The sequence below is a fragment of the Rhinoraja longicauda genome, chromosome 19 (assembly GCF_053455715.1).
Source record: "Rhinoraja longicauda isolate Sanriku21f chromosome 19, sRhiLon1.1, whole genome shotgun sequence".
NCBI classification, from domain to species: domain Eukaryota; kingdom Metazoa; phylum Chordata; class Chondrichthyes; order Rajiformes; family Arhynchobatidae; genus Rhinoraja; species Rhinoraja longicauda.
The window spans coordinates 25,983,455-26,007,828 of record NC_135971.1 but is presented as its reverse complement, the minus strand read 5'-3'; the positions used below and the strand labels follow the sequence as shown (position 1 = coordinate 26,007,828).

The window sequence follows — 24,374 nt, the reverse complement described above, 5'->3', positions numbered from 1 at the left end:
ACAGTGGGCGACGGACGGAGAGAGCACGGATGGAAGGGCTACGTGAGTTTAGAGAAATGAAAATGTATATCTCTCGGTTGTAAGCTGTCCAAGCGAAATATGACGTGCTGTTCCCCCAATTGCATTTGTCCCCAGCCTGACAATAGAGGAGGCCCAGGACAGAAAGGTCAGCATGGGAACGGGAAGGATTGTTGAAGTGTTTGACAACCGAGAGTTCGTGGATGCCAGGGCGGACTGAGCGAAGGTGTTCAGCGAAACGATCGCCGAGTCTGCGATTGGTCTCGCCGATAAGCAGGAATCCACACCTGGAACCGCAGATACATTAGATGGGATTGGAGGAGGTTCAAGGAATACCGTACGGAATAGGAATATGAAATATTAGCTTCACCCAAAGGGATAGATAATACTGTTGCAAGGTGTTTCATCATCAGATGCTTAAAGGCTAGGCAGATCCCGTAAACCGAATGTCAACCACATATTCTCAAATTCGGCAATACATTAGCACTTCGAACATGAGAAAGGCACGATGAATTATTTACCTCTTTCTTGAAAATTGTTCAGTTCTGGAAAGGAAAATTGAGTATTTTAATGCTGTATTATATTTTATGGAAATGTCTATTCAACAAATTTGAAGATAAAAAATATTTCGGAAAATTGGATGGCCATTTATGATCGTGTAATGCAGACATTCCATCGGAGCAATCCAATAGAGTTGCTGGGAAAATTCCAGTTCTTGTTTTGCGATTTTTGAAGATACCGCTGGCACAGAGGTCGGGTTTACATGTCAGGCAAATAAGGTGAATATGTCACATAGAGTGAATATTTATATCCCTGTTCTGCACGTTTAATTTAGTTGAGAAATCCAGCATGGAAACATGCCTTCGGCCCACAGAGTCCGCACCGCCCATGATCCTCGCATATTTACACAAGCCTACACACGATACATACTGGAAACAATTTACACTAAGAGCAAGTATACAAACCCAAGCGATTTAACTTTTAAACCTGTGTAAGAAGGAACTGCAGATGCTGGTTTAAACCGAAGAACGTCACCCATTCCTTCGCACCAGAGATGCTGCCTGTCCCGCTGAGTTACTCCAGCTTTTTGTGTCAACCTTAAAACCTGTATGTCTTTGGAGTACGGGAGGAACCCAAAGATCTCGGTGAAAACCCACACGTTCATTGCGCGGAGAGCGTACCAATTCCGTACAGGCAGTACCCGTGGTCGGGATCGAACCCAGGTCTCTGACCACTGCACATCGTGTTGCCAGCATTTCAAATCCGCTATTCTTTGTTATTACGGTTTTTTAAAGGTGTTTGATCATTTTGAATATTTTGAGGATCAGAAATATTTCTAAAACGAAACAGCTCTACAACACTACTTTGAAATACTGAGAGATGTTATAATTAACCAAAGTTTAGGTAAATATAAGCAGTAGGAAACAAAATGCAATTTTCCAATGAGGTCAATGACTCATCTCGAATGAGAGGGATTGATGCACTCTCCGCAGTTTCCAAGAAACTGTGGGATTGGCGGCCAAAAAAAGCAGCAGCAAGCCCCAACGTAAGGTAAAGTAGCATCGACTGGCGAAACAAGAGGTATGCTGGACAAGCAATCCCCCTCCACATCTTTCTCAGGAATCATCACCTGAAATCAGCAGGTTTCTACCTATTAGCAATATATCCATAAAAAATAGCTACAAATCGCATATTTTCAAAATATTTTGCGCTGTTCACAACATGTCCACGATATTTAGCTTCTTTGAGGGAATTCCCCCAAAATTAACACCTGACGGAATTTAGAAAAGATAAGGTGTGCTTGGAAAGCGTAGCCAATGTTAAGTAGTAATTGTAATTGCCGTTTAAAAATGAGCAATACTTCCAGTCACACCTCCTCAACAGTTGGAAGCAAACAAGAGATGTTTTTGTTATCACTTTAAATGATATTGCAGGAAACTACGCAATGATATGTCGTTCGGTTTAGAGGATGCAGTGAAATATTATCGCCAAACATTAAAATATCAGTGCATGCAAACAACTGCATTTTCGAAGGCACATACGCAAGAACACACAGGCGCGCCCAGATAGAATATGGAACATGGCCCGCTGCTGCCTCCCGGTATATCTTTCTATGAAGCCGAACTAAAACAAATACCTGCATCAACACGGCATCCGTAGTTGAAACAAAAGGAAAATATGATGGAAATCCACAACTATGCATGTCCCCCGGTTATCAAACATTGATCGCTTTTCGGATGAATATTTCTTAATTTTAATATTATGGAATATATGCACATTCTGCAAAATAAACGTAGGAGTGTATGAAAACAAAAACATCTGTATGTATCTGTGGCCGACGCTTACCGGTGTTTTTTTCTTCTAATTGGTCTTCTGTATAAACAAGTATAAGCGTGGTAACGTTTAAATAAAATGCAGTCGCACTTTCATCAAAGTTTAAGTTATTTACAGGTTAGAGCGGTAAATCAAGGTAGACAGAATTGCGCAGCCTGCTGGGCCCTGCGGTGTACAGTACATTTCGTGATTATTGACTAGCTTCAGAGCTTGCGAGGCATTGGACAATTTATTGGGAAACACACTGGTCGGAACATATAAACAACCAACAGTGACAATGGTTTGAAAATCAATGGAACGGGAAGTAAGATGATACAAAGATTCGGCGACGGTTCTGCCTAATGAACGTACCAGATTACTGTTGTAATATTGTAACGCTTGAAGGTCAATATGAAAAATGCAATCAACAATCTTCATGAGGTTTTTAATAGTCAATGGAAATTATGCGTTTTAGTAGATGTTCGACGAATTTGCTTCTTGGGATTTGAACGCCACAGGCAAAGCTAAAATATATTTTGCGCATCCCGATTGTTACATTAGTATCCTTTGTTCCATTGTTCCATTGCGAGCTTATATTTAAGATTATAATCATATTATAGTAATGGTCACGGCATATGGCACTTAGAGAAATTGGCACATACCCAAATTTTCACGAATTTTCTCCAAATCTAAAAGAAAACAGGAAATTTATATTAATCTCAGAACAACTTGCTCTCTTAGGTTAATCGAAAATGCACCATTATTTTTCAATTTTGCTAACTATAGTGATAGCGACCTAGAACATCAAAGAACACCTAGAATCAGAGCTGCCAAAGAAAGGTATTCTGAGAAGCTGAGAGCAAAGTCTCAGCTAATTACTCTATTTCAGTTTGGAAGGGCTTGCAAGACATCACCAGCTACCGGAGGAATACCTCCCGGTCCTTGTGTTGAAGCTAACTTTGGGGAAACCATTTTGTAGCCACTTTGGAGGAAATTTGTGCTGGGAAGTTCGAAACCTTAGCAGCCTGTGAGAAAGTTATGTACAAAAGCTTGTTTTGGTTATTGTAATGAAAACAGGGTTTTGCAAGGTAGTCATTCACAGTCATGGACACCTGCAGATAAAAAGTTGCTTCCCAAGGTTTAGAAGTTGTTTTTCTGGGTTTGTTGTTGAGTTCTAGACATTCCAATGTCCTGAACTAGATGCTATGGTACCTCCTTATCGCCTAACGGTACCTCTCTAATCATCTTAACTATGTGACTCCCTTTACTCCCCTGTACTCCTTTTTTACTCCTGAACACAATTAAAGTAGCTATACTATGGGAACTGTACAATGTTATTGTTAAGACTAGATGATGTCATGCAACACTGGAAAATTACTGAACTGTGGAAAATTACTGGATGTGCTTTTTGTGCTGCTTTGAGGTGTATAAATATTGCCTGTATTCGGGGTATTCTTTAAGAGGACAGAAGCAGGTGCTTGAGTGAACAACAGTGCACTCAGGTTTCTGTGTCTTCTCCGACCTTGGTGTTTCAGTAAAAGATTTAACTGAGTCTTGTGTTTTGCGTACCTATTTCAGAGATAAGTCGAGCTGACTTTCACACTAGGACAATCGTTTGCTGACCAACGACCTGAACGGGTTTTACTGCAGTTTCGAGGAACAGAACCATAATCCTGGGACTGCCTCGCCCCCCAATCATCACTTCACATTTACTCACAGACTGACTCCAGTTTGCAAATACTGGACCCTTCCCCACCCACTCCACCCATGCAGCAATTCACACGTATACAAAGCCTGACTCCGTTCTGAAAAGACTGGACCCCTCCCCACCCACCCCCCTAGCAGCAATTCACACCTACTCACAGACTGACTCCTGTTTGCAAAGACTGCCCCCTCCGCCACTCCAACCCCTCTGCAATCACCAATTTGCACATACTAACAGCCTGACTCCAGTGTGGGTCCTCGTCCACTGCCCAACATCAGTCTGGCGTCTTCCCCATCTCCAACAATAGAAATTGCGGAGGTGGAGAGGCTATTCAGGAAACAAAAAATATCGGAAACCTCAAGGACCGGACAAAGTATCCCCCTCTACCCTCAAGCTCTCTGCCGAACAACTGGCACCGATCTACACAGACATTTTCAACCAGTCCCTGCAAGCCTGCACAGTCCCTGCCTGCTTCAAGGACTCCACTATTGCCCCATGTACGTCAAAAGACAAGAATCACTGGTCTTAATGACTACATGCCTGGCGCACCGACCTCTGTAGTCATGACGACCGTTGAATGACTTGTGCAGGCCCAGCTGGAATATATCACAGACCCCCTGCTGGACCTTCTGCAGTTTGCATTCAGGGCCAATAGAGGACCCAGTCAACCTAGGCCTACACTTCATCCTCCAGGACCTTGACCGCAAAAGGGACCTCTGCCAGGATTCTGTTTGTGGACTTTAGGTTTGCATTTAACACCATTGTGCCAGAGCTAGTACACTCCAAATTCTCCCAGTTAACTGTGCCTGGACCTTTCTGTCAGTGGACCATCCACTTTATGACAGACAGGAAGCAGCATGTGAGGCTGGGAAAGCACATCTCGGACCCGCAGACCCTCAGCATAGGAGCACCGCAAGGCTGCGTACTCCTCCCTCTCCTTTACTCTCTCTACACCAAGGACTGCACCTCAACAGAATCCTCTGTCATGCTCCACACGTTTGCGCATGACACAACCCTGATTGGACTGTACCAGGATGGGGAAGAATCTGCATACAGATGGGTAGTGACACAAGTGGCGTCCTGGTGCCATCGCAACAACTTGGAGCTCAATACTCTAAAGGCAGCGGAACTAATTGTAGACTTTCGAAGAACTCCCGCTCCCCTCCCGCCAGTCACCATCAACAACACCACAGTCACATCTGTGGAGTCATTTAAGTTCCTTGGAACCATCATCTCCATGGACCTTAAATGGGGGGCCACAAACGACTCCACAGATAAAACGGCCCATCAGAGAATGTACTTCCTGCGGCAACTGAGGAAACACAAGCTGCCACGGGCAATGATGGTCCAATTCTATACTGCTATAATTGAGTGCGTCCTCACCTTCTCCATCATGGTCTGGGTTGGCTCAGCCACCAAGCACGACATCCGGAGGCTGCAACGGATCGTTCGATCAGCTGAGAAGGTTGTTGGCTGCAACCTTCCCCACATTGACGAACTGTACACTGCAACGGCGAGGAAGCGATCGGGCAAGATCACCTCTGACCCCTCTCTCCCTGGCCACAAAATGTTTAAAGCCCTTCCCTCTGGTACGGGACTCCGGACTGTCAAAGCAGCTACAGCCAGACATAAAAGCAGTTTTTTTCCACGAGTAGTAGTTCGACTCAATAACCAAAGTCTGTAGACTCTTTTTTTTGCTCTGGTTTATTTTCACCCGCATGCATAGACCGTAATATTGCACCCTTATTGCGTTGATGTGTTCATGCTTTATTCTTAAAAGTCAACACCGTACTCCACTACTTACCTTGTTCGATTGTAAGTATGGTAAATTTCGAAACTACAGTGAGAAGGCACGTGGACGACAGGCAAACTAACCCTTCTGCCAATCAAGTTTTCTTGATCTCCTGCTCCTTGCAAAAGCATCACGGAGGAGCAATTTGATACAGAATCAGCAACTGACCTGCAGTCACGTTCGATGAATGGACGAATCCCAGGATGGCGCTGCACAGAGTAGTGCGTTCGGCAGAACTCACCATGGGAACTACACTCGTCCCCCTGCAGGACCTATACATCAGGAGGTGCAGATCCAGAGCAAGCAAGATCATGAGGGACCCCTGCCACCCCAGCAACGGTCTGTTCCAGATGCTACGGTCAGGCAAACGCCTCCGCTGACACGCTGTGAAACCGGAGAAGATGAGACGGAGTTTCTTCCCACAGGCCATCAGGACTGTCAACTTTTATAACGCCAGAGACTACATTTTATCTACACTATAGTAACTTATTAACTTTATTTATATGCTGTAAATGTAATTCTTTTTTGTGCACAATCCGCATGCATTGTCACTTTCATTTCACTGCACATCGTGTACGTGTATGTGATAAATAAACTTGACTTGACTTGGATGAATGACGAGAAAAAAAAATTCTCGTAATGGAACGTGATTTTTTTTTCTCGTCATTCATCCAGGGATGAGGATAGATGGTTTTGAATTACACGGGGTGACCATAACATAAATAGAGGAGCAGGATTTCCGAAAAGTTTCAAGAAAACGTTCGTTCCATATAGAAATTCTTATTTTACCGACAATATGTATTTATATTTGAAATCAATGTCTACTCATTTGGAGTAAAATAATGCAAATGCTACCTTTGACTTGAGCGATCTTGTTAACTAAAATAAAGTAATTTTGAATCCAATCAATCCAATTATGCATGTTATGGGAAATTCAATCTTTATATACACGGCAAGACCGTATGGAATAATCATTATCTGTTGATGGCTTGTGCTTCTCGCGGGAAGGAAGGAGCCTTCATCCCCTTTTTCCCACTCTTCCATTCATATCCCTCATTCAGGCTTTTCATTTCATTCTTCTTCTTTCTTCATCCGCAACAATTCGTCTCAGTTTTACCTCTGGTCATCAGTCACTTACTCCACCCATCTGCACATTATCCATCCCTCCGTCAATTATATCCACTATCAATTTCCAGGCTTTCACCCATTGCCAGCCGCTATTCAGCTTTCCTCCTTGCAGTTCAATGCAGTTCACAGGAAAAATAAAGCCATGGAACTCCTTGAGTTTAAAAGATCCGATTCAGAGGGAGTGATTTGTTGTATTCCGGGCATTCGCTGGGGGGAGAGGGTATGGTGTGGGGTGGGAGGAGAGTGGGGGCTGCTTTTACTAGCGCGGGAGTGTGTGTGGAAACAATGTTTTCTATTAAATCTCTGAAAGCCTTCTCCGATTATAGTGGGGTCCAAATGCCGGAGACAGAAATTCACGACAGTTAAAAGCTCTTGGTGCAAAAAGGGCGAATGCCTTCTTTCGAGACGTTGCAAAACATTGCATGGAATGGTGGGATAATTTAATTAATTCGACTAAACTCAGACTTTGTTGAAAATGGTGCGAAATTCTTTTGTTTCATTAATATACCCGTACTGATAGAAAGTAAAAAAGATTAAAAATCCATACGTTCAGGAATCTATTGAGGCACGGGAATACGCATTTAGCGTTTATATAAGAGGTGGCTTATTATCCAGCACACGCTATGTGCAGAGTCAAATCTTAAATTGTATACTGTTGAGAAATGCTTATTGGGCACCTTTTTCAACGACTCTACGTGTTTCATGATAGATAACAAATTACAAATCTCCTTTGTTCATCTGATATAGCGCACGTAAAAGAAAATAAGTAAGAACAATTGATACTTTACTGAATTGTATGCGGAGAACATCGGTCCCTGTAATAAACGAATGTGAACAGTCATTAACACCTTTAATTAAATTAGTAATAAGGAGACATAGGGCACGGGAGATAAACATTTGGAAAAAATGTGTATTTTCCGAGCAGTCAATAATGAGCGTGTTCTCTCTTTGTCGCTGCAATTGTCAGGGCAGACAGAAACAGAGAAACAGAAACATAGAAAATAGGTGCAGGAGGAGGCCATTTGGCCCTTCCAGCCAGCACCGCCATTCATTGTGATCATGGCTAATCATCTACAATCAACATCAGATGATGTTGAACTGAGAGCAATATAGCTGCTGGACTCATTGTCCTTTCCCCCTACTTCCCACGGCACGCTATTAGACTGTAAATGTCCTCTAAGCCTGTGTTGCATCATTTAGCTGTCGGTCCCTTTCCGAGGTCAGCTTAATAAGCACAGTGGCCAAGGTGGCGCAGTGGTGGAGTTGCTGCCTTACAGCTTTGCAGCGCCAGAGACCCAGGTTCGATCTGGACTAAGGGTGCTGTCTGTATGGAGTTTGTACGTGCTCCCCGTGACCGTATGGGTTTTCTCCGAGATTTTCGGCTTCCTCCCACACACCAACGACGTACAAGTTTGTAGGTTACTTGGCTTGGTGTATGTGTAAATTGTCCCTAGTTTGTGCACGATGGTGTTAGTTTTCGTGTATCGCTGGTGGGTGCGGACTCGGTGGGCCGAAGGGCCTGTTTCCGCGCTGTATCTCTGAACTAAATGTGCCACAATAGCCTCCCAGCTACTTGCGCCTCGTTCAGAGTTCCGAACGCGCAAAGGCAAATCTTTTCTGTCAATTTACCCAGCCATCGTTTGATGCGCCCGTGCCAACTAGATTTATTTAAGTAATAGCTCAAAGGGGGTTCAACAATAACAAATATGGAGAAAAAAACAAGTATATACTAGTAATTATATTATCCGGTAAGGGCCAATGAATTTAAACATTTACGGAATGAAAGGTTCGAAAATAAGCCTTCAATAACATTTCACCTTATGGATTGTATCTCCAAGGTTTTTTTAAACTAAAACAGATCGACTTTAGCCTGGCATTAATCTGTCCGCTCTACTCCATATTCCAGCACAGGTAAATTAGACTAATTTTTCACCTCCAGCCTGTTTCGAACATGGTGTTTCAATACCAATCCATGGAGATCAGAGAGGACTGACCCCCTCCCCTCCCCCCACACACGCACACTCTCTCACACACACACACACGCACACACACATACACATCCGATCAGCGAAATGCAGATATACTCCATGTCCCTAAAGGGCTGGTGACCAGATATGAATACAACGATGCAATGAACGTCGATGCCAACTTTGAACACGATAGAGCTCGCAAGGATAGCGGACTCAGCCATATATAAATATTTCACGTATACCTCCCAGTCATGATCTGCCTGAGCTTATTTCTTGCAGAATCTATAGTCGATATATTTTACTCCTACGCTTCTGCATTTTATTTTACGAGCAATTGAGGATGTCATGGCAACTTTCCGACTTTTCCAGTGACACCTTTTCCACTTGCCATCACTACATAGGAAGTAGGAGTGATCTTACGCAGAAATAATAGAACAGATCTTCCAGTCGTTATATCCAGTTTATTTGGTTGTGTATTGAAGTAGTTCTACAAACAACGAGATGAACATACCAGGCTTTCCTTATTCTGCATGCAAGTTGTAGCTGGCTGCTCTGCCCATAGTCTAGTGAGAACTATATGCTCGCCCTCCCTGCGCCTGCCACTTCCTGTCCCCAATCCCCATATATATATACACCACCATGTGCATCTAATGACCGCCCCCAAGTGTTCAAAATAATACCGCAAGATATATCTGGACAATATAATATAATATGCCAGCAGCACGTAGCCTAAACATAAATGGCCACGACAAAGGGGTCCCTGATAGTTCTACGAATATAATGAAACAATTACCAATAAACATCAAAAAGGAGCCATAAAACTTTACACATTATCAAAACAAAATGTATGTGCTATGTGTTGGCATCTAAGCTTCTGCTGTTCCTTATCTTTACGGTCACCGGTCTTTGCTGCACTTAGGTCTCAGCTTATTGGAGCAGACATATGTTTGTTATCGTTCTTTCCAAGCAGTTGCTCTTAGTCTGAATTGAACTGGACGCTCAAGACCTTGTGCATCTGGTATGGTCTTCAATATTCTGCACATTAGCCAGGAGCCTCGTGGTGCAGTGGAATCAGCCACCACAACAATGTCAGCTGGAACAACGCTTTATTTTACCTTCGACCACCGATGCCGTTCTTGGATTAGAGGCAAGTATTCTTGTGCCCACCATTTCCAAAAGAGATCTGCGATACATTGCACCTGTTTCCATCTGCGTTTAATGTGCAAGTCTTCTTTAAAAAGAGTCCAGGAGGTAATATTGGCTTGGTATTAAAAAATGTAGGTTAATTGGCTGGGTAAATGTAAAAATTGTCCCTAGTGGGTGTAGGATAGTGTTAATGTACGGGGATCGCTGGGCGGCACGGACTTGGAGGGCCGAAAAGGCCTGTTTCCGGCTGTATATATATGATATGATATGATATGAAGAATATGGTTTGGTGTGAGGGCTTTCAGGTCCAATCGACCATCAGAACTCTTGATAATGGGTCGATCATTTAAAATTGCTTCAACGTCACAAATTAAAGTTTGCAAACCTTCATCTTCCAGAGGTTGTTGGCTAATGGCAGAGCGAAACCATGCGGATCAATCATTCATAAATACCGCCTTGATAGAATCATGCTGGAGGGTTAAAGTACCACCTTATCCCTCGCTGAAGCAAAGCACTCCGGATCTTGTCCTGATTCAAGCTATTGAGTGCTTCTCTAAATTTTCTTTCCGCTCCAATAAAATTTGTGCCATTGTCTGATCTTAAAGATGAAACTTGACCTCGTCGACAGATGAATCTTCGTAATGCATGGATGCAGGAGTCCGTGTCAACTGTAGATGCAACTTCAAGATGTACTGCCCTGCTTCCCATGCAGGTGACAATAACTTTTAACAAGACTTCATCCTCTCTTGAACTCTATAGGACCGAAGTAGTCTACACCTACATCTTTAAATTGAGTCTTGTCTGGTAGAATCCTCTCCAGGGGCAGGTCTGCCACTTTTTGTTCCCCAACTCTTCCCCGCCCGTCCTTTACACACAACAAAGTCTGTTATGACCTTTCTTGCAGCGGAGTTAGCTATGATAATCCAGTTTCTTTTACGGAGGCAATACCGCATATGATTTCTTCCTCCATATCCGACCTGTGCATGGATATGTCGTAACAGTAGTGTTGATGTGTGAAGGTCCTTCGAGAGTATAATAGGATGTTTGGCCTCATCAGTCATCGCTTGTCTATTCAGGTGAACACCTACTCTCAGAGGTCCATCATCCAGCACAGGATCTAGTTTGTACAAATGACTGCTTCTTTTGACACTATTTTGACCAGCGTCTGGTACTGATATTTCTTCTTTGAAGAAATAGTTGACTGCGCTTTCTGCTTGGACGAGATCTTCAGGACTGTCCGCGGAGTGTTATTTTAAAGACGCATCTCATTTTCAACATTTTCCTTTAACTTGCCAGGATCTTTGTCAAAACTACCCACAACAGTCTGAATCTCCTGTCTCATTCGAGGCAGCTGCAATATATATATATATTGCTATATAGACTGCTGAGTGTTTTGAAGATTCGCCATTTTAAATTGATAGTCCTGATGAGTTATTGCTTTTGCACCTTAGCGATTAATTTGAGCAACATTTCATATGTGCAAATCTAACATGGACTAAGTCAGAAAGCAATATTTGTTCATTATACAGAATTAGGCAAGGTTTGTACCACTTGGGCGGGCAGTGTAAATGTGGTAGATAAGACGTTCACAGCAATAGCATGGTCTTCAGCGAAATACCTATTGTGGCAATTTAGCCAGTGCGCAACACAATGTATGACTCACAAACCAATGCCGGCCATATTGTATATTTAAGTTTTAGGTAACCCTTGTCCCTGACGTTCTTCTACGTACACTCTCCTGTGTATCTGATTTATTCCAATTTATCGAATTTTCTTCTGTTCTCCTTTTCCATCTCTACCCAACCTCTGACTATCATCTCCTCCCCATCTGGCTTCACCTATTAATTACTAAGCACTACCCTATCGTTCAAGCTCTTGGTTCATTGAGCTAATCATACGTGTCCATTTGGCTCCACGTATCACCTGCAAACTTCATAAGACAGTTTCCTATTGTTAGCACCTGTCAACATTTGCAGTTATCTCTTGTTCCTGATGCAGAGTCTCGATCCGAAACGTTCACTTAAACTTTATGCCTCCATATAGATATTTACTAGGCATTGGAATCTCTAAGCCGGTAAAAGATTAGAAACCACCATAAGGCGTAAACACGTGGCGCAAGCTTGTTAAACTGATGCCATTGAAATAAATGCCCGTGCAAGTTAGCAGAATTAGGTGATCACTCCGAGCACTTTTTCTGCTCTTTAGTATTGCCAAGCCTAAACACTTACCGGCTGTAGTAAGATTCCTTCGAGTTCTTAAAGCGTCTGTTAATAAGGCATTAAGACACAAAGTTAATTTTACCCATTCTACTCAATTCCAAATACATCCTTGATTTTCTCTGTTCTCGTGAAAAAATATATATCTTCAGTATCAGTTACATCCTAGGCGATGAACCTTAAGTAATGCAATAAGGATACAGCGTATTAATTTGTTTCCCTCATAATTTGGGCCCTCATATTAGTGTCTTAAAAATTACTTCCAATTGTTCGAACGTGCAATGAAAGATCAGGACCATATTGGTATTTCGTCCCTTATTATAACTATGTTATCATTAATAAAAACAACAGATATTTTTCTAATTTAACGTTTGATATTGCCGGAGAATAAATCGCAAATAACGGAGGTCTATAAATGAGTAGCCCGTTGACGCCTACAATGGTTCACTGCAAATTCAGTCGTAAATGTTTGTGTTAAATCAGGTAGTCCGTGAGTCCTACCGCGTGATACAGAAGGCCCATTACCAGCGGAAGTTAGCACTCTAAATTAATGGGAATCAATTGATGGTGAGGACTTGAAACTCTATTTTCGAATGCCAGGAATATCTATCAGCAAATTGCAGAATATCAACGGCAATATTAAAAGCGCTTTGCCATGTCCAGTAGGATAAATAGATTAAACATTCCTTGCCAGTATTTTGCGGTTAATTACACTATTTGACGTTTACAATTCATTGTCAAGAGTCAAGAGTGTTTTATTGTCATATGTCCCAGGTAGAACAATGAAATTATTGCATGCATTGTTAATCATAATTATGGCAAATACCATGCAAATCATAGGAACTTGCGGATATACAAGCAAACTTGCTTATATATCGCACTACGTCAATTATTCCCGAATCGGATGCTGGAAATTCCGGTAATCTTAATGGATTATTCACTGACAGTTGGTGTTTAGTTCCTATCCTACCCAGATAGTTCCGATAATGGGGAACATAGAAACATCAATCAATGGGATGTTAAAAATAATGGATGGGTGGATGTCTGTAGCCAGAAAGAAGGCGGATCCTGGTGACTATGATGAAGTATATGCAAGGAAACACAAATGGGAAAGCAGACACTTGATCTTGGTGATCATTTAACACGTGAGGTCCGTGAAAATATCTGAAATCATATAATATATTCTCAGTAAATTTAGGAACACGTAAGCTTTTTACTTTAATTTGGACAATTATGAAGCGCTCACTTTTACCTTTATCTCGTTGTTTTAGGCTTTCTTCTGTTGTACAAAAATGCAAATGATATGATAACATCTATTCATCATTGTGAAAGCAAATATAACTATATTAATATTTGGAAGACTTGAACGAAATACTCCCGAATAAAAAATCATGAGATTTAATTAATTGTTTATTCCATATATTCCCGGCATCGCAATATTGGAATGTAATTTAAGACTATTCAAGCAATAGCGAAAATAAAGTGGAACATTTCGCTATTTGACTTTATTTTTTCACGAACAGGGCACATTTGGCAGTAGAAAATACATACATGGCAAAGTCTTATTTCACATGTTCTGGGGTTATGTAAGTTATTACTCACGTGTAATTTGTAAAGTTTGCTTCAAAGATTTGAATTCTGAGAAATAACAATCAAGGCTTTTCAATATAAGTAACACTCCATGATTTATTGTGTTGGTTCAAATAACCCATAGACGTTGTTGTGTACCATGAGAGAGGCAAAAACAGAACATCTGCTTCAAATCAAACAATCAGGCGCAGAGCAGGAATTCAGGGCGTCCTATGCAGGAAATAGACAGGCGGCATCTCTGGACCTAATCTTTCTGCAGACTGCTGATGTTCAGGACGCGACACTTCTGCTGATTAATTTCCTCTACAGATGCTGCCTGACTCGCTAAGATCGAATAATTTGTTATTTCATCATCCGCAGTCTTTTCGGGTTGTATAATAACGCACCTTTCTCCTTGACGATAAGTGCAACTTCTGAAAGAAAAGAATACACAGGGACGAAAGAATGTCAGCAGTCCTCCAGATATGCTTTTCCCTTCCCTGGCGATGAGGGCCTTGATTACCATGTATTGAAATTGTAAATAAGTTATTAGCGAAGTATATAAAAATATACAAAGTATTTGATTTTCCATACAGTCACACCTTCATACCAAAAAAACACCAAGACACACAACTACATAAAAATTAACATAATCACCCACCATAGCGCACGGGAACGGAAGGCAATACCGTATAATCACCTTCCGCGCTTTTCTCCCGCGTCGGGGCGACCGAAGCTTCCGCAAGTCGCTCCCTAGCCAAGCTCCACGGTGTTAAGTCCGCAGGCTTCCGCGGTTGGAGCTCCCGAATTCGATCCCTGACAAAGGGACCGCGAGTTCCATGATGTTAAGTTCGCAGACTCCCGCCGTTGGAGATCCCGAAGTCCATCCCCAGCAAATGACCGCCAGCTCCATCATGTTAGGCCGCAGTACGGACGGAGATACTATATGGAAAAAGTCGCATCTCTGTCGAGGAAATAGAAAAATAAAGTTTTCCCCTGTCCCCCTCCTCCAATCCCTACATCATACAAAACTAAAGATAAACTGGAGCATACATCTATCAACAGACTAAATACGAAAAAAAAAAAAGAAAAGGTCGAGGCAGGCTGTTGGCGAGGCTGCAATCGTACGGCGCCACCTGGTGGGAAAGCTGTACATTACACCTTTCGTATTGATCTTACTATGATATAGGGCTAGACAATCGGTTGCCATTGTCTGCAGCTAGTTGGCCATCTGTTGGGAAGTCTTTCTTGTGACTTGAATGCTACCATGATTTATGCACACGGAGAACGTTAACAAAATGTTAGCATAGAAACGCAAACACATTATGAAAGTATCACTAATATTTTAATCTATGCCCCTGCATTGGTGACATTTTCCGTTGCATCTTACCTGCATGTTTTAAACTGTTCACCAAGTCTGCGATATCTGTAATGATCAGATATTACACTTGAATGTTGTGCCCAAACGCCTTAGTAGTTCTATCCATTAAAGCGAGGATACTGAATTTGCATTTGTCATTGCTCACATTACAATCATTGCTCACAGTGCAAAACGATAAATCTGGATATTAACATTACTTTTATCATCTCGTATTATCATCGGTATCAACATATGGGGTAGTATTGCATTCCAAAGTAAGTTTATCTTTCATAACGACACAGAGTCTTTGGCTGCTACTGTCTATAACGTCATTTTAATTACGAGCGTCAATTAGAAAAGGCGATTCATTGTTAACAGGGTAAAGAAAATATTGTTTTGAGGAACGGTGAGAGTTTTATCTTTAAGTTGTTATCTTTAAGTTATCTTTAAGAGTGATTAATTTGTCGAATTGATTGCCATTAAAGGGTGTGGATGCCAAAGCAATTGATACTTTTTTAGGCAGAGATAGATAGGTTTTAGATCACAACGGGTGTCAAGGGTTATGGAGAGAAGGCAGGGGAATGGGGTTTGGAGGAAGTGATAGATGAACGATGATTGAATTGTCGGGTTGAGTTGATTGGCCGAATGACCTAATGCTACTCCTATTACTGATGAACATAAACTCTGAAGTTATCCAGCATATAATGAAAGTCCAACATCACATATTTACTGAAAGCACCTTCGGATGACTGGGTGTTATGCCATAATTCGTTATAACGTGCTCAGGATTAAAATGCACAATGAAATTGAGGATCGAGCCTCGACGAAGCCAACATTTCACTTTTTTCCGCAAAATTCGAACGCCATAACCAAGGTATTACGTTATGACGAAATTGAATGGGAATCGAATATAAAAGGGCTGCTCACATAATTACCGATCACTAACAAAAAACGAATTCAGAAGTTAAATGTAACAACACGAAAAGAAATTCTAGACATTTTGAGAAGGTCAGAAAATACTTTGGGCAAAATAATTAAAATGAGCGCTTCACTCGGTAAAAGAGTTATTATTTTTTCCATCTTTTTACATGATTACAGTTTCCAAACAAAGTGAAATTTTCAGATCTCATAATATACCAATGCGTAGGTTAATGTCTAAGGAAAGCTGAGGGACATAAATTATGTGCAAGACATTCCCTTCTTGATTCCAGTTTTCTGAAATAGACGTAAAAATTAATTGATCGATTAAAGGTTAGTAACTTAATTTTGACATCTCTTCGCCGCTTTGACGTATGATGATGTTGGTGAGTCGCCAACTGCAATTCGATCTCATTCATCAAGTTTGTTATATTTACGTTAAGATGTAAGGACAAATCTAACAAAGTAAAAACAATGACAATGCTGTTTATTGATGTTCTCGCGTGTATCATTGAAGCCAATCCTTCTAAACGAACAAAATGCTTGTAGGGGTGTACTTTGATGCATTGAATGTATATTGAAAACTATGCATTGGGAGTATTTTGTACAGAGAGGAATCTTGCTTAGCATGACCATTGGGCATAATTGCGCGATCTATTTGGTGGATGAGGATAAAAAACTTAAAACCAATCTCACGATGAACAACATACGTGAAAGCAAGCATTCTTGAAATCAGAAGCGCATCGGAGAAATCGTGTTGGGAGGTGAGTGTGACAATTTAGTCTTTATAATAACTATATTTGCTCAGTTACTAAGTAACTGGAGGTGTATTCATGGGGTAGAGTTCGATCTTTCATCTTTCATCGCTGACTTTTCGCACGCTGTTCAAATTATCATTGCAAACTGAGACAACTCGACACATTACTCTATGGACTATGGACCAAGTTATCTTTTAGAACCTGCTTTGTTGTGTTTTGATGAACACTGTTTGATTATTATTTCCAGATTCTCTGGACGTTATTAACAAAATATCTTAAAATAGAAACTGCAACTGATGCATTTGAAAAAATTGCACGAAAAATATTAAGGAACTTTAACAAATCGGAGTTAATCTTCCACTCACTCAAGTACCTTTTGTATTAAAGGATTTGACCTTTATTTCCTCTTCTCGAACGTGTTGCTCTACTACATTATGTTGATCGCCATCTTCTGTTTCTGTGCTGATATATTGATCCGACGGTGCTGCCATTGCTGTGTAGAAATGAAAATGTGTTTGTCCCGTTATAATGGAGATGTTATGGTTCTCTTCCTTAGTTTGTGTTTTTAGTGAATAGGCAAATGTTGGGCGGCACGATGGCGCAGAGGTAGAGTTCTTGCCTTCCAGCGCCAGAGACCTCTGTGCAATACGGATTACGGGTGTTGTTTGCACGGAGGTTTTAAGTTCTCTCCGTGACCTGCGTGTGGTTTCTCCGGGATATCCGGTTTCCTCCCACGCCCAAAGGCGTACAGGTCTGTAGGCTAATTGGCTTGGTATAATTGTGATTTGTCTCTCGAGGGTGTCGGGTAGCGGTAGTGTGCGGTGATCGCTGGTCGGCGCGGACCAGGTGGATCGAAGGGCCCGTTTCTGCGCTGTATCTCTAAATTAATCTAAATTAAACTAGACTAGGCAAGCATAGAAACCAAAAGGAGATGAGGATTTTTTTTTCATGCAAATGGATTTTTGTAGGCCTAAACGGAAAGATATGTTTTCTGGGCTATATATATTTAAAATATGCTCTCGAAGCAAAGAGACTGCAATACCGTTATTACTCTTGTTTACCTTTATTAGAAAATTAATCAATGGAAACATGCGTTGAAATTAGAAGCTGCCGCTGAGTAGAACAATGCAGAGAGAAAAATAATTCAGCAAAACAGCCCTTATGCTTACCATAACATAAGTATAGGACAGTTATATCGCTTACATAATCCACTGTATTTGTATCAGCGTCGATTTTCACGTCTGTTTCAGCGGCAAGAATTATAACGGGAAAAGTAAATGCATATACCTCATTCTTCCAATGAACTTCGTTTGTAAATCGCGAGCAATCTGACCAACGGTGATTATGATCACAACTGCAATTCCACACACATGTCAGCCAACAAATTCCACTGAAGTGATTCATCAGATACGAATCCGATTTGCAACATATTTGACGTTAAATGTTCGCATGTGCCAGAAAGTAATGTATTAACTGTATCAAACGAAGAACGGTAACATTCATGGTAACTTCCCTTCCGTTCCAAATGGAGAATAAAAGGAACTAGAAATGCTGACACATTTCCTCCACTGATTTTCATTTTAATACGTTAAATCTAAGGATTTTATGGTGAAGAATGTTAAAAAGATGTATCTTCTTTTTCTTTTTCGGATTTCATTTGGCTCAATCTTCATCGTTATTTTGTAATATCTATTGAATATCTATTTTTTTTATTCTTCTAATAATGAACTATGTGACATACAACGATTTCCTCCAATTTTGCGTAACAAGTATTTTCATTTTATTTATACACTGAAGTTGGAAAGACTGTTTTTATGGCATGAGCTGATTAAGTAACTTCTGCATTATTGCGCTATTGATAACTAACCTTATGTTTTCGTATTTATTCACAAAATGCTGGAGTAACTCAGCAGGTCAGGCAGCATCTCATGAAAGAAGGAATGGGTGACGTTACGGGTCGAAGCCCTTCTTCAGACTGATGACAGGTGGGCGGGACAAAAGAAGGATATAGGTGGAGACAGGAAGATAGAGGGAGCATTGGGAAGGGGGGAGGGTGCAGGGAGGGACAGAGGGACTATCAAAAGTTGGAGAAGTCAATGTTCATACCGCTCGGCTGCAAGCTTCCCCAGCGAAATATGAGGTGCTGCTCCTCCAATTTCCGGTGGGCCTCACTATGGCACTGGAGGAGACCCGTTTATTTCTTCTGGGTTTGCACGGTGACATGGGTGGATTGGAAAGGATATCGACCTGTTTTCTGTTAAACCGTTCATAAAGTTATTTACGTTAATCGATGATCCTTGTTTGTGATTAGAATCGCAATTTCACAGCTTGCACGCAACTTTCAAAATTGTTTAAGGAGGGCAAAAATGATCAACTAATATGATGAAATAAAAGTAAAAGACTAAAATCAAAAGAAAGAGTTTCGAATTAAGGATGATCGTCATGGGAAAAGAAAAATAAGAGAATGGAATTCTTCTCACACCATAGATTAAAACTGATACTCTCATACTAAGGCGCAATTGTGTGCATTGGCCAATGTACAAACCTTTGCTTATCTTGATGATATTTGTGTGTTACCAGCATTTATTGTAAACTATAACAGAGAATAGCGTGCACATTTTCTGTTTTGTAAAACTGAATGCTTGATGACGGCTGCGGCTCTCTTGGCAGTCTGTTGTCTTTTTTTCTTTTTTTTTGTTTGTGTCGGTGTTGGGATGGTTTTTGTTTCTGTTTTTGGCTGTGTATGTGTGGTGGTGGGGGGGGTGTGGGGGGCGGGGGCGGGGGGAAGGGGGGAAACCTTTCTTTTATTGGGTCTCTTCCCCGGAGCGCGGCTCGGCTGTGGGCCTTAACATCGCCGGCGCGGCTCGGCTGTGGGCCTTAACATCGCAGGCGCGGCTCGGCCGCGAGACGTTTCAGTGCCCGGTGCGGCTCGGCCGCTGGACTTAACATCCCCCGGTGCGGCCGCGGGACGTTTCAGTGCCCGGTGCGGCTCGGCTGCGGGACGTTTCAGTGCCCGGTGCGGCTCGGCCGCTGGACTTAACATCGCCCGGTGTGGCCGCGGGACGTTTCAGTGCCCGGTGCGGCTCGGCCGCGGGACGTTTCGGTGCCCGGTGCGGCTCGGCCGCTGGTCTTAACATCGCCCGGTGTGGCCGCGGGACGTTTCAGTGCCCGGTGCGGCTCGGCTGCGGGACGTTTCAGTGCCCGGTGCGGCTCGGCCGCTGGACGTTTCAGTGCCCGGTGCGGCTCGGCCGCTGGACGTTTCAGTGCCCGGTGCGGCTCGGCCGCTGGACTTAACATCGCCCGGTGTGGCCGCGGGACGTTTCAGTGCCCGGTGCGGCTCGGCCGCGGGACGTTTCGGTGCCCGGTGCGGCTCGGCCGCTGGACTTAACATCGCCCGGTGCGGCCGCGGGACGTTTCAGTGCCCGGTGCGGCTTGGCCGCTGGACTTAACATCGCCCGGTGTGGCTGTGGGACGTTTCGGTGCCCGGGGCGGCTCGGCCGGGGGCCTTCCATCCCCTTGCGGGGGCTGTGCGTGTCGTTTGCCTCGGTAGTGGTCGAGCTGCCTGTCCGTGGGTGCGGGGGGAGGAGAGGGGAAGTTTTGTTGCCTCCATCACAGTGAGGGGGTGTTTGGAGTCACTGTGATGGATGTTTGTGTTGGGGTCGGGTGTCCTGTGTTCTTTTCTTTTTTGCTGTGTTTTGTGTGACTGCTGAAATTTCGCTCGGTGTTGTGCCGAGTGACAATAAAGTGTTGTTATGTTATGTTATGTTATGTTATGTATATGTTATGTTATGTTATGTTATGTTTCTATCTGGTGTAGTACCTGCACGAGATAGCCCAGCTGTTGGCGGTTGTGCAGCAGAAAGCAGAAGAAGTAGAAGTAAGCAGCGGGTATCATCGATGAAAATTGTAACGGTTGAAATACAGAAACGGATATTACTCAAACAAAATCATCGACTAGCTAGGAGAAATAAAACAGTCACATACGCACCAATTTTACTTCTATTTGCGGTACAAACTAACTGCATTTTCTTGCCTGGAGCTGGAGCGGGAAAGATATCGTGTTCATTGGCACGGCTTTCGCTTTACTTTATTTACCTTTATTCAGCACTATTTGACCTGGTCTACGAGAAATGCTTCTTTTTTACATTACAATATATTCCTTTATTCATCCCACACCGAGTCAATTTACAGTGGTACAGCAGCAGAGTGGATAGCAAGAGAGCAAGAGGTCATTCACTATAAATCAAAGATGCTTAAATTGTCATCAGTTTTCTGTGTGTTATTAGCTGTTATTGATGACTGGTCTGCTGGGAACAGTGCTGGTTATGCAGCCTCACAGCACCGGTTTTCAATGGTTCTTTATTGCCACACAGCACAAAGAAATAATTTTGCACAACGCACACTTGCACGAGCGCCATATTTTGGCGCCATTTACCAATAAACGTTCAAAGTCCGGTCCACATGCTGGAATAACCGGATAACCCCGGACCCAGGTAAGTTCAGGTCAGCCTATGGCTGCTGCAGGCCTGCGTTCAATCACGCCTTTCCTCGCGCTACCGCCACCGTGTCCCGGGGTGCGCTTCCGGCAGCGGACCTTGGATCCGCTGGGGGCAATAATCTGGTCCTTGTCCTACCGGACCACTCCACGCATCCGCCGCCAGTGGTTCTCTCCTCGACTCTCTTGTCTACATGGCTTTCGACCTTGCTTCCGCGTCTCAGAAGTAGTAAACCAGGCCCGCCGCTGCCGGGTATTCGTTCTCGGCGGCGGTCCGGTCCTTATTCTCGGCCGTTTGCCGGGTCCGCTTTTGCATGGCTCTGAGCAGGCCATCGGGGCCGCATTAGCACGGCTCTGCTTCGGCCGTCGGGTTCGCTCTTGCACGACTCCGATGCGTCTCGCGGGAGCTTCCATTCTGCGCCGCCGTGTCGCTTCCCGGGCACGTCCATTCACAAAAAGATCCAGGTACCCTCGTCATTTGCTTGCTTTCTCGGAGGTCACGGACTTATTTGCAGATGTTTCTGTGTTTTGTCTCCTACGGGCTGTGGTTTACACTCTTGGCAGAGATCAGAACGTCCCCATACACGTTGTTGGTTTAGTCCGAACAGTTTTCGGCAGCTGAGAATATGTCGCTATTTTCTTTCATGGAAATGAGCAGCTACAATTGACTAAGTTACTCTAATTAAGTATACTGATTGTGCTCATGGGCACTTTTGTTTTTCATCAGGTTAAATACTTGTCCAATGCTTTTAATATTTATCAATGCATAAGCATGCGCATTCGTTCGACAATTTGGCAATTTTTTGCTTTGTGTTGCCAATTATCACAGCGTGCCAAGGCAACTGGCCACCGCTGGGCAGATAAATTTGCAAAATAACCTTGTTTTATCTTTACCATATTATTACTTTCCATTCAATTATTTAATTCAATGGTGTATCTATGCTATTTCCGACTTGATAAATAGGAAACTCGAAATACACAGTGCAGATTAAGTCATTGAACACTTCGGTTGTCATTTAGGTATATAATTAACGTAGAGCGAGATTGCGGTGGGATTTCAATTGTTTCTGAATGTCTTTCTGTCAAAGTGAAGTAAAAGAAAGGAGATACAGGGAACTGCAGATGCTGGAGTATTGAGCAAAGTGGAAAGTTCTGGAGTAACTCAGTGGGTGAGGCTGCTTCTGTTGAGAAAATTGATTCGTGACGTTTCGGGTTGCGATCTATGTTCAGACTGAATCTGAAGAAAACTGTATTAGATTAAAAATATAGGAAGCGTCCTCAGCTGTTGTTTCCCTTGAGAATAATTATTACTGTTGAGTTCGAAGATACCAGTTCACAGTGTCGTTAAATAGAATGAGCATGTCCTCAGTATATGCTTTATCTTAAACGGGGTAGACCATGGTTTCTGGAATCAAGGGACATGGGGAATAGGGAGGCACAGGTTACTTATTGTAGATTATCAGCATGATATCGATGAATGCCGGTGCTGGCTCGAAAGGCCAAAGGGCCTCCTCCTGAACGTAATTTCTGTGTTTTCTATGCTTCTATGTAAGGGAATTATCGTCAGATTATATGCAACAGAATACATTCAGTACGTACTGCGGCGAGGAAATGATAGAGCGATTGCTTACTTTGTGTATGGTTAGGCAGATGCGGATATTACAAAATAAAGGAGCACTCTGTCTGATCATTGTTGACTGTTAACTATTATTTGCCCCGTTATTTTGAATCACCAAGTTCATATTTCAATCGGCGAATATAATTACCAGGTAGACACAAAAGCTGGAGTAAATCAGTGGCACAAGCAGCGTATCTGGAGAGATGAAATGGCTGACGTTTCAGGTCGAGACCCTTCTTACCAGGTAGCCTGGAAAGTATCTTGCCGACTGAATTTAACTTTATTCAGTATAACTTCATGATTGCTGCATTGCCAATTCCGTTTGTTGCGAATATACTGCCGATTCATAACATGAAATCTACTTGCATTGGATTAAACCATGAAGCAGATTATATCTAGGTAAATGCATTTATTATTCGAACGCATCCTGAACCGATTCATCCCGAAAATACAGTGAGAAACGTACACAATAGGCTCCGCGACCGCAGGAGATTAAGAAAACTCGGCAAACTCCCTTACCAACCTCTCCACAGCGCGTTAGAAATCATGCTCCGGGATTGCGACGCAACTTGGCTTGGGAACAGGTCTGTCCAGGACGGCAGGAATTTGCAGATTTGCCAGATTCTCAACACTGATAACATCTATATTACACGCTGTCTAGTAAAAGCAGCCAACATGGACAATTACTTTTTCCACCTCGGTTGTTCCACATCCCCCGCTCCCGTCCGGCAGAAGATACAAAGTAATTGAAATAGAGTACCACCTCTTCTCCTCTGTTATGAAAATTGTGAATGGTGGCGAATATGTGAAGGACTGGGCGCATCAATAATCTAGGCTATACCACCAATCGTTCAATCTACCTAAATGGCAAGTATTGTACGTTTCTGCTTGAACTGTTGCGTTACAATCCTGAAAACTATATTCTGAACTCTAGTATTTTCTCTTCGTCCCAACTGTTGTACTTGCGTATATTTTAACTGCACTCATGTATCAGACTTTTAAAGATTTTTTTAGATTTTAGATTTAGAGATACAGCGCGGAAACAGGCCCTTCGGCCCACCGAGTTCGCGCCGCCCAGCGATCCCCGCACATCAACACTATCCTGCACACACTAGGCACAATTTTTACATATTACCCAGTCAATTAACCTACATACCTGTACGTCTTTGGAGTGTGGAAGGAAACCGAAGATCTCGGAGAAAACCCACGCAGGTCACGGGGAGAGAGTACAAACTCCGTACAGACGGCGCCCGTAGGATCGAAGTCTGAGTCTCCGGCGCTGCATTCGCTGTAAGGCAGCAACTCTACCGCTGTGCCACCGTGCCGCCGCCACCGATTGGAGAGCACGCAAGGAGATATGTTTTTTTA

The 24,374-nt window shown here is 42.8% G+C and overlaps 1 pseudogene; it reads right to left on the bottom strand.

Moving 5' to 3' along the window:
• LOC144602903 (uncharacterized) overlaps positions 1-21,802 on the bottom strand; it is a 54,987-nt pseudogene extending 33,185 nt beyond the window's left edge.
• Between the last annotated feature and the right edge of the window lie 2,572 nt (positions 21,803-24,374).